This window comes from Manis pentadactyla, chromosome 5 (genome assembly GCF_030020395.1).
Source record: "Manis pentadactyla isolate mManPen7 chromosome 5, mManPen7.hap1, whole genome shotgun sequence".
NCBI classification, from domain to species: Eukaryota; Metazoa; Chordata; class Mammalia; order Pholidota; family Manidae; genus Manis; species Manis pentadactyla.
This window is the reverse complement of record NC_080023.1, coordinates 6,313,864-6,331,008: the sequence shown is the minus strand read 5'-3', so window position 1 is coordinate 6,331,008 and position 17,145 is coordinate 6,313,864. Positions and strand designations below refer to the sequence as shown.

The 17,145-nt window shown below is 47.3% G+C and overlaps 1 long non-coding RNA gene across 1 annotated transcript in view; it reads left to right on the top strand.

Annotated features, from left to right (window-relative positions):
* Positions 1-802: 802 nt before the first annotated feature.
* The window catches only part of LOC118930200 (uncharacterized), a 55,402-nt gene continuing 39,059 nt past the window's right edge, over positions 803-17,145 (top strand). The window contains exons 1-2 of the long non-coding RNA XR_008997683.1: positions 803-992; positions 1,588-2,178. This is a non-coding gene — a long non-coding RNA (uncharacterized LOC118930200). The remainder of the gene's footprint in view (positions 993-1,587; positions 2,179-17,145) is intronic.

The following is a 17,145-nucleotide window of genomic DNA, read 5'->3' as shown; positions in this document are numbered from 1 at the left end:
GGTGTGCTGGGGCAGAGCCAGCAGCCGGGGCAAGTGTTGTTAGCCAAACTGTACCAAGTCTCTCACCATACTGACACCTTGTGGCCATGAAGAGCAATGACAACAGTGGACAGATGAGCCCACCTTTCCAAGGGGACCTCAGAGGACCCTTTCCTGATGGAGTAAGACTGTTGGTGGCCAAACTGTTGTGAAACGGGCATGGGGTAGGTTCAGGTGTGTGGAAAGGGGTCCTCAAGAAGGAGATAAGAACTTTCAGCTGCGTGAGCACAAAATCCTTAGGTGATTCCCTGGAAATGTACAGAAGTGTCTGCTACACCCTGAGTTGGTGAAAGTTGCCTTGTTAGGGTCGGTAAAAGACCACTTCCTCCCTCGCTGCCACCACACACAGAACAGACAAGCCTTGGAGTCCCGCACACTCTAGGCGGCAGGGCGGGGGCTGCGGCTCCTTCGTTTCCCTCCGGCTTTTCCCACGAGACAGTTTACGTAGGAGGCCAGTGAGGTGAAACAGATTACATCCTAAACAAACAAGCTCCCATACATTCAGAACTACGGAGGTGCTCTTCCTCTGCAACAGAAGGTACTTCCTCGGCGGGTAAGGGGTGTGTGTTTTTTATTTTTTTTAAAGTGATTTTTTATGGAGGCTGCTGTACGTCAGGACTGGGCTGCTGCTTTGCCTCTGCCAGGTTTTTACACCTTCAAATCCCCCAGCAGGTGGGTCTCAATGCCCTTATCTTACATATGGGGAACCTGAAGCACAGACACTTTTAGTCACTTACCCATGGTCACAAATCCCACAGGCAGTAGAACCACGAAAAGGAGATGGTGCCCCTCCTGAACAGCTCCAGAAAAAGGGTGACTCCTGTGGCCACTGTCTTAGGAAGCGACGGAATGCTCCCTTTCCTGCCCCTGAGAACTCCTTGGCATGCCGTCTTTTCTCCACCACAACAATTTGCCTTCAGAATGTTTTCTCTGAGGCCAGTGGAGGAACATGGGTATGATTATTTTTCATGACAGGGTTACCCGGCAATCTGCAATTACAACATGGTGGGAACGTTTCTTCTTGCTCTCCAGCAACTTGGAGCAAATCCTGGGCCTCTCTCTGAGGACGAGGCTGAGCAGCAAAACACAGTGGGTTTTGTCTTTTTCCCCCTTCGTGCCACAAACCCTCCGAGGGGAGCATACAAAGGGTCTCATCACAGAGAACCACACAAAACAGCAAAACCAGTTATGAGTCTGTTGTGGAAAGGAAATACTTTACAATTTGGGGTAGGTTTCTTGCATTAAAAGCACCAAAGTGCTTCCCACCCATCACAAAAAAATTTTAATATATTTTCCTGCAAATAAAAAGTCTAAACTCTCATGAGATAATGGTTATACAGACTTTGAGTTTAGACATTCTTGAATTAAAAGCCTGATATTCAGACACTGCAAGTCACTTAACCCACTTGAGCCTCAGTTTCCCCAGCTCTGGGAGGGGCCAGGACATCTGAAGTGGTTGCTGTGGGGATTTTGATTGCCTTCATGGAGATGAAAAGTCTAAATTGTAAAGAGCTGAACTGACGCAGAGTGTTTTTATTTTTTTCATAGCTGCAATATGTGGATCCTAGGACGTTATAAAGGAATTTTGCCCCCCTGGGAATTGGCTGAGTAGATCACAAGATTCATGGCAATGCAGGCGCATGGAATTCCTCAGTAAAGGATGATCAGAATCAACACGGAAGGGCGCTGGCCTGCACTGAGCACTCTTCCTGTGTGCAGGGCTGGGGTGCCAAGGCCTGGCCCCCTCCCTGGGGCAGCTTTCCAAAGCCCGTGTGATCCAAGGCAGCCCACAAGAAGTGGCTTTCACGTGGTCTCTGCGTCTGCCTTCACGGGTTCAAGTCTTGACTTGGCCATTTTCTAGCCACGTGACTTTGGGCTGTGGCTCTTTACCTCTTGGTGCCTGGGTACTGGCAAAGTGAAGAAGGCAATGGTGAGGATGGAATGTTCTTCATAGGCTGTTGTGGGGATCAAGAGCCTCAGGAAGCAGAGTGTGATGTGCAGATCCTGGCGTATCGGGAATACTGAGCTGGCAGGATCGGACTCCGCCCTTTCAGTCCACCCCGGGGCTCATACCTCCGCTGTCCCTCGGTCCCCCTGCAGCCCCTGCGGGTGCCCGGCGCAGGGCCGGTCCTCCTCTGGGTAAGTGGGGCCGAGCCCACCTGCCTGCTCCCTGGCCCTGGCCTCGCCGTGGACTCAGGCTCCCAGCCCCAGCTCTCTGTGGGAGGTCAGGGCTCTCCCCAGGGGGTTAAGGCCCAGCAGGGACAGCACCTGCTATCTGGCCTGACCGGGGTCTCCCCTTGTGATGCTCGGGACCTGGGTCCTCACCAGCAGGGGCCCCTGCCCCTGTTCCACCCCTGCCTCACTGCCCTGCCCCTGTCCCAGCCCCGGTTCCTCCTCCACGTCTCCCCATGTGAAATCTTGAGCCCTGCAGCTGGGGGACGTGTCTCAGCCTTCACCTAGGGGGCAGGCCCTGGGGCTTTTCTGCTCAGTCTCAGGTGGGCCAGCTGACCAGTCAGGGGAACACACACCATCGAATCTGAGCCTGAACTTCCACGTCCCCTGGGTGAGCAGCAGGTTTGGTGCCCTGCTCGTCTTCCAAAAATGGGTGATGGTTGTCTGTCTTTGTGACCCCACAGTCTATTTCCCTCTTGAGAAAAGATTATTTCTTCCCCTGGGAAGGTGGGACCCCCACCCCTGGAAACAGCTTCCCTTACACTATTTGATTGTTCTCGCCGATCATTTTGACCAGGGCAAGAGAGCTACGTATGGCATGGAGACCCACGATCTCCCCCGATGCCGCTGGTTTGCAGGAGCAGCAGGCGAATCCCCACGCCGGCGGCCCTCCCTCACCACTTGCTCCCTCCCTGTGCTCCATTTTAGCAAACAGCCCCACTGGTCTGATCAGTGAGCCAAGTCATTCTCCAGCTGTCAGATTTGATTACTCCCCCTCCCTACACCCAGGGAGTCATTGGCCATCTCTAGGGATGGTTTTCACTCAGTCATTCGACAAACACCGACTGAGGTCCTGCCATGTGCTCCTCCCTGTGCTGGGCTCTGCGGGTGCCACGCAGTCCCTGTGCACATGAGCTTGCAATCTGGAGCTCAAGACACAGTGAAGATTGTTGAGTCAGTAAGCCACACTTCCGTTATGGGGCAGAATGAGGAAGGGACTGAGGCTCACAGAGGCTGTGATCCCCACACCCCAACATCACATGGTATCCTCGATTGAGCCCTGAATCCAGCCATGCTGGAAATCACATCTATCTGTAGACTGTGGTGGGTCCACAGGACACAGAGCTAAGACAGGGCCCCTTCCCCGTCTTCACTGGGGTGGGCTTAGCTGCCCCCATGGGCTGCTCCAGCCCCAGCACTTGCTGGGCCAGGATTAAATGTTAATTTATAATGGGGTTCACTAAAGACATCTTTGGTTGCAGGCTGTGAGGCAGATTACTCTGGAATCTCAGTGGAATGAATCAGAGGCCTGCTTTTGGCAGACAGCATCTGAGACTTAACCAGAGAAAGATGACAATTTATGCTGTGTTGAGGAGAATGATAGCTTTGTTGCTTTACTGCCAGGAGAGCACCATGGGGCAGGGGCCTGGGGACGGGAAGCCGAAGCTGTGTCAGCTGGGAAACTTTTGTTTTTATTTATGAGACTGATTTGTATATGTTAAGGCCAATTGGTAGAAATTGGTCCATCTGCCAATTGGCAGATGGAGAAAAATCTTGATTTAGGACAAAAAGCGATGAAGCTAAGGCAATAAAAAGAAAATCACTTTCATTAAGTTACAAAAGCAGACAACTACCCAAGCTCTCCTTTTTTCTTTAATTCGTAATGTCTCTGGTGAAACGGTTTAAGACAGTTTCAGAGACACAGTATGACAGGGAAAAAAAGAAATAGTCTAGGAAATCAGGGAGAAGGAACAATAAAGGTAGGATAACAGAATGAAGCTGGAGAAAACACAGTATACAACATACATGGAAATGTATGATATCCTAGGGGGAATTAAATAGTTCATTACTTTTTTCTTTTTTCATTAAGGTATAAGGTATATTAAGTACAAAAATCTTAAGCATGCAACTCAGCCTGAAGGATTTTTGTCTGTGCACATACCCAGGTAACAATACCACCTAAATAAAGGTGGAGAACTTACAGCATCCTGGGAGCTTTTCCCTTCTTGTCAATACTGCTAGAAAAACAACCACTATTTGGACTTTTTCACGGTATATTAGTTTTCCTCTCCTTAAAACTTCATGTAAGTAGAATCATACTTTTTTCTGTCTGGCATATTTCTCTTGATATATATCTATGAGATCCAGCTACACTGGGGCCTGAAGCTGGTGACTGTTCTTTTTCACTGTTGAGTAGTATTCCCTCAGTGGACCGTACTACAATGTGTTTACCTGTTCTCCTGGTGGTAGATACTTGGGTCATTTCCAATTTTTGGCTATTAAGCAGGAAGCTGCCCTGAACATTCATGCATTTGTCCATTCTGAAATGTAAGTATTTCTGCTGGGTATATGCTCTGAAGTGTGATTGCTGGGATGTGCAGTTCATGTTGTTTAGCTCCTACAGAAAATGCCAAGCATTTTTCCTAAGGAGTTATGCCATTTAGACTTCCTTCAGCACCATATGAGAATTGCTTTACACGCTTGCCAGCATTGGGTATTGTCAGTCTTTCTAATCTCCGCCACTCTCATGGGGTCATGGTGTTTTCCCCTCTCCAGCAGTCATTTTCCCTTTGGTGGACAAAAGCGCTGAGTTCCCCTGGCATCCACCGTTCCCCGGCCCTGGTCGGGGAGCACATGACTCAGGTCTAAGCCAAATGATGCACCATTGTGTCTTGATGGAGTCACTGATTTGGGAGGAGCCACTTAGGTGGACCAATACGAGTGAATCTACAGTCTCCTGCTGAGAATTAGGGTGCATCTGGCACCCATTCCTCAGTGGCCAGGGATGGCTGGCCTAAGAATAGAGCTGACAAGAGGGGGTGAGCCAAGGAGACAGCAGGCACAAAGCAGCCCCCAGACACCAAGTGAGTCCCGGTTCCAGCCGTGTCCTGGGTTTACTGCACTCACCACTGAAGGCAGTATTTTCCCTTTTATGCTTAAGGCAAGTCAAATTAGGTTTTCAGCTCCTCCTTGGCTTATTCAAATGCCCATCAAGCCCTAAAAATGCAAAAATGCATGTGAACATTGCTGCAAATGCACCTCAGGGTTGCGCATAAGCGAATCTCTGTTGTCTGTGCCCCCAGCCTTCCCGGGGCTACTCCCGCCCCAGGAGTGCCTTCCTCTCCTGGGTGTTGCTGTCCCGTGGGCCTTCCCTTAGGCATCCCCTGCCCGGCTCTTCCCCAGCGCGGCCCCTCCTCTGGTGTGGGCCACGCCACTGCTGCAGCGCTTTCCCAGTTTCCTTGTTACCACCTGTCTGATTTACACCAGCTCAGGGACCATCTGTGTTTGGTGTCCACAGGAAACCCTTTGTCCAGCCAGGGCCTGGCTCAGCAAAGGGTACAGTCACGATGTGTTGAATGAATGAAGGCCAGGCTGGGTCTCACCCATGATCCAGGCTGCCATCTGCCTGGCCCTGTACCACCACCCAGTTGTCAGGTCACCTTCCCCAGCCTCAACCCTCATGCCTTCCTTGGGACCCTCCCAGAAACACGGATGTGAGGGATGAGGGACAGCGAGGTAGGAGAGGAAAGACAGTCAGTGAGGAATACGGTAGGAGGCAGGTGGTGGCTCACGCCCTGAGGGAACTTTGCGGAAGAGCACAGACAAGCAGCTGAGTTCCGCGCCCCAGGGGAGGCGGCTGGGGTTCTCAGAGCCCACCTTCCCTGAGGCCCTGCTCCGACCCTGGGAGGCATGAGCTCCCAGCACTTTAGCTCTGTCTGTGGCAGCCAGGGAAAGCCCTCAGCAACGGAATACCACACTGGTATGGGAAAGGCGCAGCCTGCTCCGAGGTGGTGAGGTCGCCAAGACACGTGGTGACATGGTGTCTGCCTTGCAGTCCGAATTTGGTCCCTTCCCATTACCCACGGTCCTGAGGAAGTCACTCTGAAGCACCTGCTTTGTACCCAGTCTGAATCTACTGCCTTTTCTGTTGCTCGGTGACCTCACCCAGTTCGCTTTACTGGGATGGGCTTCCACTTGCTCATCCATGAAATGGGACAGCAGGCCACACCTGCAGGGTGGCTGGCAGGACCACACCCTACCAGGGCAGCTCGGCTCCTGGCAGGGGTTCTGGCTCACAGCAAATGATCCTGGTGTACCTTTCCTACCTCTCAGCCCTGAGGGCTGTACCTTCCAGAAGGCTTGCCTCATACTTTTTCTCTGGGCTCAGACAGCACAATGGAAGCTCAGCATTACTCTGAAGCTAGCGCTGTTTAAAATACTGGCTGCCTCCTAGTCCTCTCCTCTCTCGACCCTTATACTTGTGCTTCTGGAGAACACACCTATCCCGCTGACATGCCCCGGGGGGGCCCCCAGCTGGAGATGGCCGCTGGCCAAGAGAGGATCAGACCATTTCTGAAAAGTCTTAAGCAAACAAATAAATAACTCTTTCCCCCAAGCCACTTGATGGAGAATACCTTCTCACTTTAATTTCAAACAGCCCCTTTGTGGGCCCTGCCTGCGGCCGCACTGAATACAAAAACCTGCCCGGGCTTCCCTTTGGATCCTGGCAGAAGATGGTTTGAAATGCCTGGGGGACAGCTCTCATCTCCAGGAAGGCAGAATTGCCATGACTTCTCCAGGGCTCAAGCCCTTTCCGGCTTCAAAGCCTTTCATGTCCAGCTTCTCCTTTGATCCTTGAAACCAGCCCTACTGTGAGCAGGCTAGAGTGGCCTCATTATATCCATGTTAACAAGGAGCAGGGAGGCCCAGAGAGGGAGAGCTACCCATCAACAGTCACACAGCAGGGCACAGGAGAACCAGAATGGGGACCCAGGCTCCCGGCTCCTAGAGAGGCACCTTCCCCACCGTGGTCCTCTGCACCCCAACATCAAACCCTGAAGTTCCGGAGGGAGGTGACGCCAGTCCCTTCCTGCCTTTTAAAGAGACCTCTCTTCTTGTCCCCACCCCCTTCTTTTTAGTAAGTAGAACCATTAGTTTTTATTGACGGGACTAATGCTTTTCATTTAGGGCCAATTACAATAGGAAGAGAGCCGCTTAGGGGTAACTGGGTGATGAAAGGCTCCCATTAGGGAACAAGCCCGCTAGCTGCTGTTTCCCATTTGTAATGCTGGTTCCACATGCGACTCATATTTAAGCCATAAACGGTGGCGCCCAGGGAGCACTCGCGGATTGCCTTGAGAAACCCAATACTTTTATCAAATCGCCAGATGGCCCTGTATTAGAGAAACCATTGATTTAATTTATTTTTTCCCCTCCGAGCAGCTTAGATCCTCAGAAGCTGCTCTGCCTAACCCATGGACCTTCCAGTAGCATCTATGCTCCTGCTTGAAATAATTGTCCTTTGGGTTTTACTGGCGCCCCCATGGCTGCTTATAAACTCTTGCTCATCCCCCACCCCCTTTTTTTGTAATTTTGGTCAAGAAAGGAGAAGATGAATATGCACCCAGTGCTTACCCAGTCCTGGGCACTGCATTGCATCCTTCAGTTATCTATAATCATATGGTCCTTACAGGACTTCTTCGGATGTACCCATTTCACAGATGAGAAAATGGAAGCTCACAGTGGCCCCCAGCCTGCCAGGAAGCGGCAGAGAAGGGAGGCCAACCCAGGGCTGTCTGCCTCTTTTCAGGGCTGCAACCAATTTGGAATCAACCCTGAAAATTCCTAATAGTCTTATATACTGTATATTTACATAGTGTTTTTTTCCCCTTCAAACCAGAGACTTGGCAGCCCCATGATTACATAGAGGAGTCCCAGATGATTTTGGTGTGGTGTCTGGGCTTGGCAGAGGGTTTTGGCATTTGTGGCCGCCTTTTTTTTTCTCTAAGGTTTGTGAAAGTAAACTGGCTCTTGCCCTATGGGCGCTGAGCAAGTGGGGGGAAGAGAGGGCCAGGAGGGTGGGGATAAAGCAGTCATAGGCCTGGGAGGAGGGCAGGAACATAAACAGAATAAACAGAGAAGTGGGGAGCATAAACAGCAAATCAGCACAGGACAGAGACTGGAAGAGATGGGCAGGAGGGAACTCCAGCTGGAGGGGGGTGGTGGTAAAAGAAGAAGGTTGGAATCTGCTCTGAACCCTGCAGGCAGAGTGGCCTCAGGGGCTGGGGACATCCAGAGGGCAGGGGGGAGGGAGGGGGATTCTCCTGCCGGAGGTGTCACTCCCAGGAGGAGGGGAGAGTCACACACACTGTGCTGGGAAAGGGCCCTGCTGCCCGGGACCTGCATGGATGAACCCTAATTCTAGGGAGCAGGTGCTGGTGAGTGATGGAATAAATGTGTTCAGGGTGTTGTGGGGTGCTAAGAACAGCCACAGTTGGGTTCCCATCCCGTTTTAGAGACGAGAAAGTTGAGGTTCAGGGAGTCTAAGTCATTCACCCAAATCCCCAGTAAGTGGGAGGCTGCGATTTGGACCCCTGCTCACATCCGGAACCCAGCTCTGACCCCAGCACAGATGCGCTCCCAGGTCGAAGGCAGAGGAGGGGAAGGAGGCGCTTCCTAAGAGGGATGAGGTCAGGGAACCTCCCAGGAAGAGGGGAACTGGGCCCAAGTGCTGGCAGATGAATTCACCCATCAGAGGGCATTCCGGGCAGAGGGAATGACCAGGCAAAGGTGTGGAGCTGCACTTCGCCCAGTGTGTTCAGTGAGGTTGAGATAAGGGAAGTTTTGGGGACTGGAACAGAAAGGGGGGCCCCAAGTAACCCTGCCTGCCATCAAGGTTGGGCCATTCGAACTCCTGACTTTATTTTGAACTTGTGTTTTGTAAGTGAAGTCTGACGGGACAATGGAGCATGTGCACAGAGGAGCTGTGCACGACATGTGGGCGTGCTGCTGTTCTCCGCAGCCCCGTTGGCGTTCAGCATACGTGAGGCTCCAGGAGCGCACATTCCAATGGACCCAAAGGCGTGACAGGTCAGCTAGACTCAGCAAGTGCAACGTACGCATGTCACACCTGTGAACTGAGGAAGGGGCAGCGCGAATAGCTCCAAGAAGGTACACTTTCTGTTCCCACGAGAGCTGGCTTCAGATACAGAAAGAAGAAAGTGGCATTAAAGGAAGGCAAACAACCCATATTGTCCTTTCTCACTGATATTACCCCCCTGAATTAGTCAACTACTTCCGCAGAAATGGTGGCATTGAAGGAAAAGGAAAGCTAGGCCAACCCAGGGTTCCTCCTCCTCTCAGCCCTTTACTGGTGAGTGAACTGAAGCTGGAGGGCAGCACTCAAGTGTGCACATGTCAAGAAATGAAATAAAAACAGCTGAGTTAGTTTTGTGCAATTGAGACAGGGACCGTGGGTGTGGTCAGAGTGGGGTGGGGGCCTCCGGAAAAAGCAAGGCAGGATATTTGCAGTCAGAGCAACGTAACTACATGCAAGCAAAGCCCCCCTACCAAAACTCTGTGTTAAACATTCAGCTCTAGAGTCATTCTTCAGTGAGATCAGTTAATATTCCCCAGATAAAGAAGAGTAGCACATGTTTTTATTATGCTAATCATTTGTAATCATGTGTAAGATTCACTTTAGCATGCTAAAAGGCCCAGGCCTGTGTGCTGTCTTTCCTCCTTCAGACCTGGTGAGGTGATTTGCAAACTGGGCAACTAATTTAGCATGCAGACCGAGCTGTAAACAACATAGTAAAAAGCACCAAGGATTCCACCTTAAAGACAAGATTGCATTTTAACACCCAGGAAGTTTAAGAAGTAAGATTCTTAACTTACTCTTTAGCAAACAGACAATAACTCAGCCCACCTTGGAGGCTGGGCAGGCGGCCTTGTTTGATATGCTCCCTGACCAAAACGTCGGTTGGTATCCCAGGGAGAAATCAAAGCAGGAAATTCCTTATGTTAAGCTAATTCTAAATATTTTTAGACCACTTAACAAGTCGTTTTTCACGTTTCCAAAAATCCTCAACTGCCTGTAAAACCCCTAGACAACGCACCACGCCGGGCTCTCTTGTCCCCTCCTGGCGCGAGCCAGGAGCTCTGTCCTCTCACTGTCTTTCTCAATAAAAGCCTCTCCCTGGCTCTCCTACCTTGGGTGTTGGCGAAATTCATTCTTCGACTCCCAAACAAGAACCCGGGCATCACAATGTTTCCACTGCCCTGTTAAGTACGAAATAGATTTGCATGAGCTTCTTACATCTGCGTTTACAACTAGCAGCGCACACCATGAAGATGAATGTAAAAATTCATGCTAATAATGTAAAAAATTTTTTAAAAGCTTAGAAAAATTCTTTTTACTTAGAATGTCATTAAATAGCAAAATGAAAGACACTAAGACAAGTCGAGAGAGAGAGAGAGAGGCTGTGGAAAAATGGGAAAAGCTTCACATTTCACTGCTACGACCGGCACCTTCCCCTGATTTTTGACCGAGGGGCCCGGCACCTCCCAGAGCAGCTTGGCAGCTGAGGGGCTATTTGCGTTTGCCTCATTCTTTTGTCTTTGAAGGAACCACCACCTTCCCAGGGCCTGACACTGCCTTGGGCCTCAGGGTCCCCACTGGTAAAATGAAAGGAAGAGAAGGCAGGTTAGAATTGTGGCCGGAGACCAGGCTCGGTGAGGCGGGCTGGGCTGCAATCCCGGCCCCGCCGCCCGGTAGCTGCGGCCTCGGACACGGGGCTTAACCTCGGGACGCCTGCGCTTCTTCACCCGGGAAGTGAAGGGCCCGGTGCTGACGACCACAAGGCGGCTGTGAGCAGGCGACAGGCAGAGTGCTGAGTGTGAGAGCAACTTTGGGCAACTGCCTCACCTTTGCCTCAATTTCCTCAGCTAGAAAATGAGGAAAATAGTACTTCATGGCGTTCCTATTCATGGAGACTGGCGGCCCAAGATAGATGGCAAAGTATGACTATTTGGCAAAAGAGTGGCTATTATTTTTGCACTGCCACCCAGGCATGGGGGGCACAGCTGTGGTGGCAACCTCTGTTTTGTCTCTCGCCCCTGACCAGCTCCTCTGCTTCCGGGACACGCTCCAGTCCCTTCAGCTCATAGCTTCCAGAGGCAGCCATTTTCCTACATGCCTCCTCCCCTCTGCCCATTGTTGATTGGTCCTCAGGTGTCCCGTGACCAAGCCCAGCCAATCAGCTGCCTTCACCAGGATTTCCTGAGGTGAAGCCGGGGTCTCCATTTTTAAGAACGGAACCCCAGGAGCAGTCAGGGCATATCCTGTGTCAGAGGAGCTTCGCTAGGGCGGCGAGGAGGTCAGTGTAGGCAGGAGGCGCTGGAGTGCACAGACAGCTCCCCCAGGGCCCCTGGGGACCAGGCCCAGGAAGTTCTGCCTGTAGAGGTTGCCTGTGTCCAGGGGGGTCACTAGACATTTATCCTCTTAAATTTAAAATTTTTCGTTAAAATGGTTCATTGGCATCTATTGCTTATAACAGACTGTTGCTTCATTTAGTTAATAAAACGTCCCTTTAACCTCCCAGCAAAGACGTCGGCAGCTCCCACCGCCCTGGAGCGTGCTTGCAAGCCGGTCTTAGAGAGCGGCTCAGGCGGCCCTCAGGCACCTGCCCTGGGGGAGCCAGGGCCTCCCCGCAATGGGCAGCTGTCACACATCAGCTGCTGACCTGGGCTTGGCCAGGCATCTCCGCGTGCTCCGGGGAGGGGGGCAGGCTCTACTCATTGAGGATTAGTTCCCACCGCTGCTCTCATCTTCCCTCCATCATCCCACAAAAGGGTCTCTGAGGTCGCCCAGGGACTAAGATGCTTCAGATGGTCCTGAATTAGAAGGAGCTTAGTGGCCCCTCTGGGGGAGTTCATAGGCTGGTACAGAAAAAGCAACCCAATCTACAATGCAGCTAATTAGTTAAACATATAAAGGATCTATATGGAAACATTCATTCATTCATCTCTTTGACAAACATTTATGCTTCAGCATGATCCAGACACTTCTGGGGTTCGGGATACATAGGTAGAAAAGTAAAGCAATATTCCTGTCCTGAAGGAATGAGATGGACACAGAGAGATTGACCATCACAACACATATTTATCAGGCACTTATAGTTCAAAACGCCTTCACAATAACCCCCGAAATCTGGCCCTCATAAGAGCCTGGGGAGGTGTTATCTTCTCCATTTTATAGATGAGGAAAGAGTCCAGACTTAAATGATTCACCCCAAGTGATTCAAAGTTACCTCGGATTCAAATTTGATACTGCTCCCAAATCTAACAGTTATATATATATTAGATTGTGTTATATATTCATATTTTCATTATATATGTGTACACACTATATATTTATAGTATACATACATATACTATATGTGGTGTATGTATGTACTAAATATACACATATGTGTATATTATATATATATATATATATATATATGCATATGGTGTGTATATGATCATTCATTTAATGGCATGAGTCAGATATCTCCCTATGCGTAGTTAACGTGCTCTGCTTCCAGCCTTCAACTACAGTTGGAATGCCTGGACCTCACAATGAGAAGGTGACAGTTGCCTTGCAACTCTCAGCAACCAGTAGGAGAATGAAAAGCAACAAGCTGAGAACAGCAGCAAGGAACAAGTGAGAGAGCCTGCATTCTCAGCAACACTTTGAGTTGCTGTATCAACCCAGCTGTACTCCCTCCAGACTTATTATGGGAGACAATTAAAGGTCCCCAGTACTTAACCCGATATTGAGAATTGTAGCCCAACACATTTCTAACTGATCCAAACCCCTAGAATTTGAGTGTTGAAGGAGAGTGCATCATGTCCACCTGTTTCTGGATTAAAGTCTCTGACCTCACCCCTAACATATGCAAGACCTTGGGCAAGTTCCTTAAACTTGCTTCAGTTTCCTTATCTGTATGATGCTGGTAATAACAGTCCTTTCCACATAAAGTTGCTAGGATTGGGTAATTTAACACATGGAAAACATTTAGAATATCTAAATAAACTCAGATGAGACTGAACTACCCTAACCTAAAAAGGTGCATTATGAGAAACTGATAGCTAACATCATATTTAATAGAGAAAGAGCAAATGCCTTCCCTCTAAGATCAGGGAAAAGACAAAGATGACCACTCATTGCTTCTGTTCAGTATTGTGTGATAGATTTTAGCTAATGCAATAAAGCAAGAAAGATAAACGAAAGGCATTCCGATTAAAAAGGAAGAAGTAATATCTTTATTTTCAGACATGATAATCTATGCAGAAAATCCTATGGAATCTACCAAAAAGCTACTAAAACTAATAAATAAGTTTGACAGGTTTTCAGGTTAGAAAAATCAATTCACGTCAATCTATTTTTTTGTGTTTCTAATACTAGCAATGGAAAATCAGAAATTGAAATTTAAAAATATTGTATTTCAGGACTCACAAACTTTATTTGCAAAGGACCAGATAATAAAAGTTTTTAGGCTGTGGCCTAAACACAGTCTGTTACAGTCAACTCTGCTGCCGTAGGGCGAAAGCAGCCATGGGCAATATGTAAATGAACAGGCCTAGCTGTGTTCCAAGAAAAGTTTGTTGACAAAAACAGGCAGTGGGTGAGATTTAGCCCATTGGCTGACCCCTGTCATATACAATACATAAAATTCTTAGGGATACCATTGACAAATGATATGCAAGACCTGCACATTAAGCAAGAAAGAGAAGTGAAAGGCATTCAGATTAATTAATGAAAATACTGTTAAGAGAAATTGAAGAAGATATAAATAAATGGGGAGCTGCACTGTGTTCCTGGATAGGCAGACTCAATATAGTTAAGATGTCAGTTCTTCTCAGATTGCTCTATAGATTCAGGGCAATCCCATGCAAGACACCAGGAGACTTTTTTTTTTATAGAAGTTGACAATCTGATTCAATTGCAAAGGAACAAGACTAGCCCCAATGACTTTAAAAAGAAATTTGGAGGACCTATAGTACTTCATTTCAATAATTATTATAGCGTTATAGTAATAACAGCATGTGCTATTGGCATAAAAGTAGACAAATAGATTTAAAAAAAATAGAACTGAGAGTCCAGAAATAGGCTCACCCATATTACCCTCATATATAATCAACTAAATTTAACACAGAAGTAAAGGCAGTTCAGTTTCGCCAAATAATGCTGGAACAATTGAATATCCAAATGTAATAAACTGAACCTGAATCCATACCCTTCACCACATAGAAAATTTAACTCAAAATGGATTATGGACTTAACTGTAAAACATAAAACTCCTAAAACTTCCAGAAGAAAACATGATGAAAAACCTTTGTGGCCTAGTTTTGGCAAAGATTTCTTAGGTACACCGAAATGAAGTGCATAAAAGAACAAATTGATGAATTATACTTCATTAAAAATTAATACCTTTTGTTCTTCAAAAGACATTAGAAAGAGATTGAAAAGAAGAACCACAGCCACCATCCAAAAGACAAGAAAGAACAAGTGTTGGCGAGGATTTGGAGAAATAGGAGCCCTCCTGCACTGTTGCTGGTGGGAATGCAACTTGATGCTACTGTGGAAAGCAGTATGGAGGTTCCTCAACAAACTAAAAATAGAAATACCACTTGACCCAGTAATTCCACTTTTAGGAATTTACCCAAAGAAAACAAAATCCGTGGTTCAAAAAGATATATGCAACCCTATGTTAGCACTGCATTATTTACAATAGCCAAGATATGGGAGCAACGTAAGTGTCCATCAACAGATGAATGGATAAAGATGTGGTACATATACACAACAGAATATTATTCAGACATTTTTTAAAAAGCCTGCTATTTGCAACAGCATGGATGGATCTAAAAGATATTAGGCTCAGTGAAATGAGCAAGGTGGAAAAATACAAATACCATATGATTTCGCTTATTTTTGGAATATAAAAACAAAGCAAAACAGAATGAACAAAATAGCAGTAGACTGATAGACACTGAGAAGTGACTACTGGTTACCATGGGGGAGGGGTTGAGGTAGGTGGATGGGGCAGGCGAGGGGGATAAAGGGGCATAAAATTCTCAATTATAAGTTTGTCATGGGGATAGTAGTACAGCATGGAGAATAGTCAATGATTCTGTAACATCTTTCTGTGTTGACAGATAGTAACTGCACTAGAGGGTATGAGGACTTAATAATATAGGTAATTGAGCCACTGTGTTATATATTTAAAAGCAATACAAAATTGTATATTAATGATACTTCAATAAAAATAAAAAGAATTAAAAAATAGCTACAGATTGAACAAAAATATTTATAAATCACACATAAATAAGAATCTTGTAATTAGAATATATAAGGAACTCAAAATTCAATAATCAAACAATTTAAAAATTGGGCTAAATATTTGTATGGATGCTTCACCAAAGAAAATAGTAATATGAAAAATAAGTACATTAAAATATGATCCTCATAATTAATCACATAAACCACAATGGTATACTAATGCATACTCACTAGAATGACTAAAGTTAAAAAGACAGACCGCATGAAGTGCTGGTAAGGATGGAAAGTAAGTGGTACTCTCATACACAGCTGGTAGGACTGTGAGAGGATACAACCACCCTGGAAAACAGTATGGCAATTTCTTAAAAAGTTAAACATGCACATACTATATCACTCACTATTTCATTCCTAATTATTAATCCAAGAGAGATGAAGGCATATGTCCTCAAACACTTGCACATGAATGTTCATAGCAGTTTTATTTGTAGTAGACAGAAACTGGAAATAACCTAAATGTCCATCAGCAGGTGCATGCACAAATTGTGGTCTATTCATACAATGCAATACAGTCAGCAATTAAAAGGAGTGAGCTATTAATATATGCAACAACGTGAAGGAATCTCAAAAGCATTATACTGAATAAAATGTCAGACTAAAAAGAGTATATAGGCATGATTTCATCGATACAAAATTCTAATCCATAGTGACAAAAAGCAGATCCTCAGTTGTCTGCATTGGGGTGGAGAGGACATGAGGGGTGTAAGGGAATTTTGAAGGTTGTGGAAGTGTTTACTCCCATAATTGTGGGGATACTTTCACTGGTGTAGGAATATAGCAGAATTAATCAAATTGTACACTTGAAATAGTGCACTTTATTGCATGTCAGTCATACTGCAATAAAGATATACAGACAAAATTGGAATAATACTAAGCACAGTAAATGTCACTTATCATTAATATTTTTCCTGATGTGATAACTGAAGCCCAGAGATGGAAAGTAGCCTCATTCCACATCTATCTACTTACTTACTCATCTAGCTGTCTACCCATTTATTTTCCCCCTGCAGATATTAATTGGGCACATACTATGGTCTATGGGCCTGGCATGTGAAGATAGATGTCACACCATCCCTTGCCTCTCTGGAGCTCACAGTGGTGCAAGTTAACGATCCTAAATGATAGGTGACCCTTGGCATCTCTGGGCCTTAGTGGCCTTGCGTGGGAAACATGAAGACTGGGTTAGCTGATAAGACGTCTAAGGGCCTGTTTCCATTCAGATCCATTCCTCCCCTGCTCTGCTCTGTATCTCTAGGGGCTGATCCCCACAGGTTGTAATTCCTAGGTTCCCTGACAGCTGGATTCTGGCTTAGTTCAATGAATGGAAGATTCTGGAGGGAGTCCTAAAGGCAGACACGGGGAGGGGGCTTGCTGCAGGATATCTTCTCTTCCCTCTCTGCCTCCCTGCACCTCCAGAGGCAGCCTGGCCTCCTGCAGGACTCAGCTCCCACCCTATAATCTGCTCCAACCCACTGTGGCCCTGCTCCCCTGGGCGGTCCTGCCTTTTCCACTAGCACCCCACGGTGTCCTCTGTGCTGGCGGCTCCTGCTATTGTTAGTATCTGTGCTTCCTCACACATTCGCTCCCTTGTCGGGGCTGAAAGTGACTTCTACTTCCCTGGTTAAACCTTGATCCACACAAGTAATTTCTAAGGTTTCTTGCAGGTTAAAAATAAAATCCAAGAATTTAATAGTGGAATTTCAGGCAGGTGACAGGCAGTGATGGAGATATTTAGGGGTTGGGAGGGCCTTCTGTAGGCCTCTCCAGGCTTG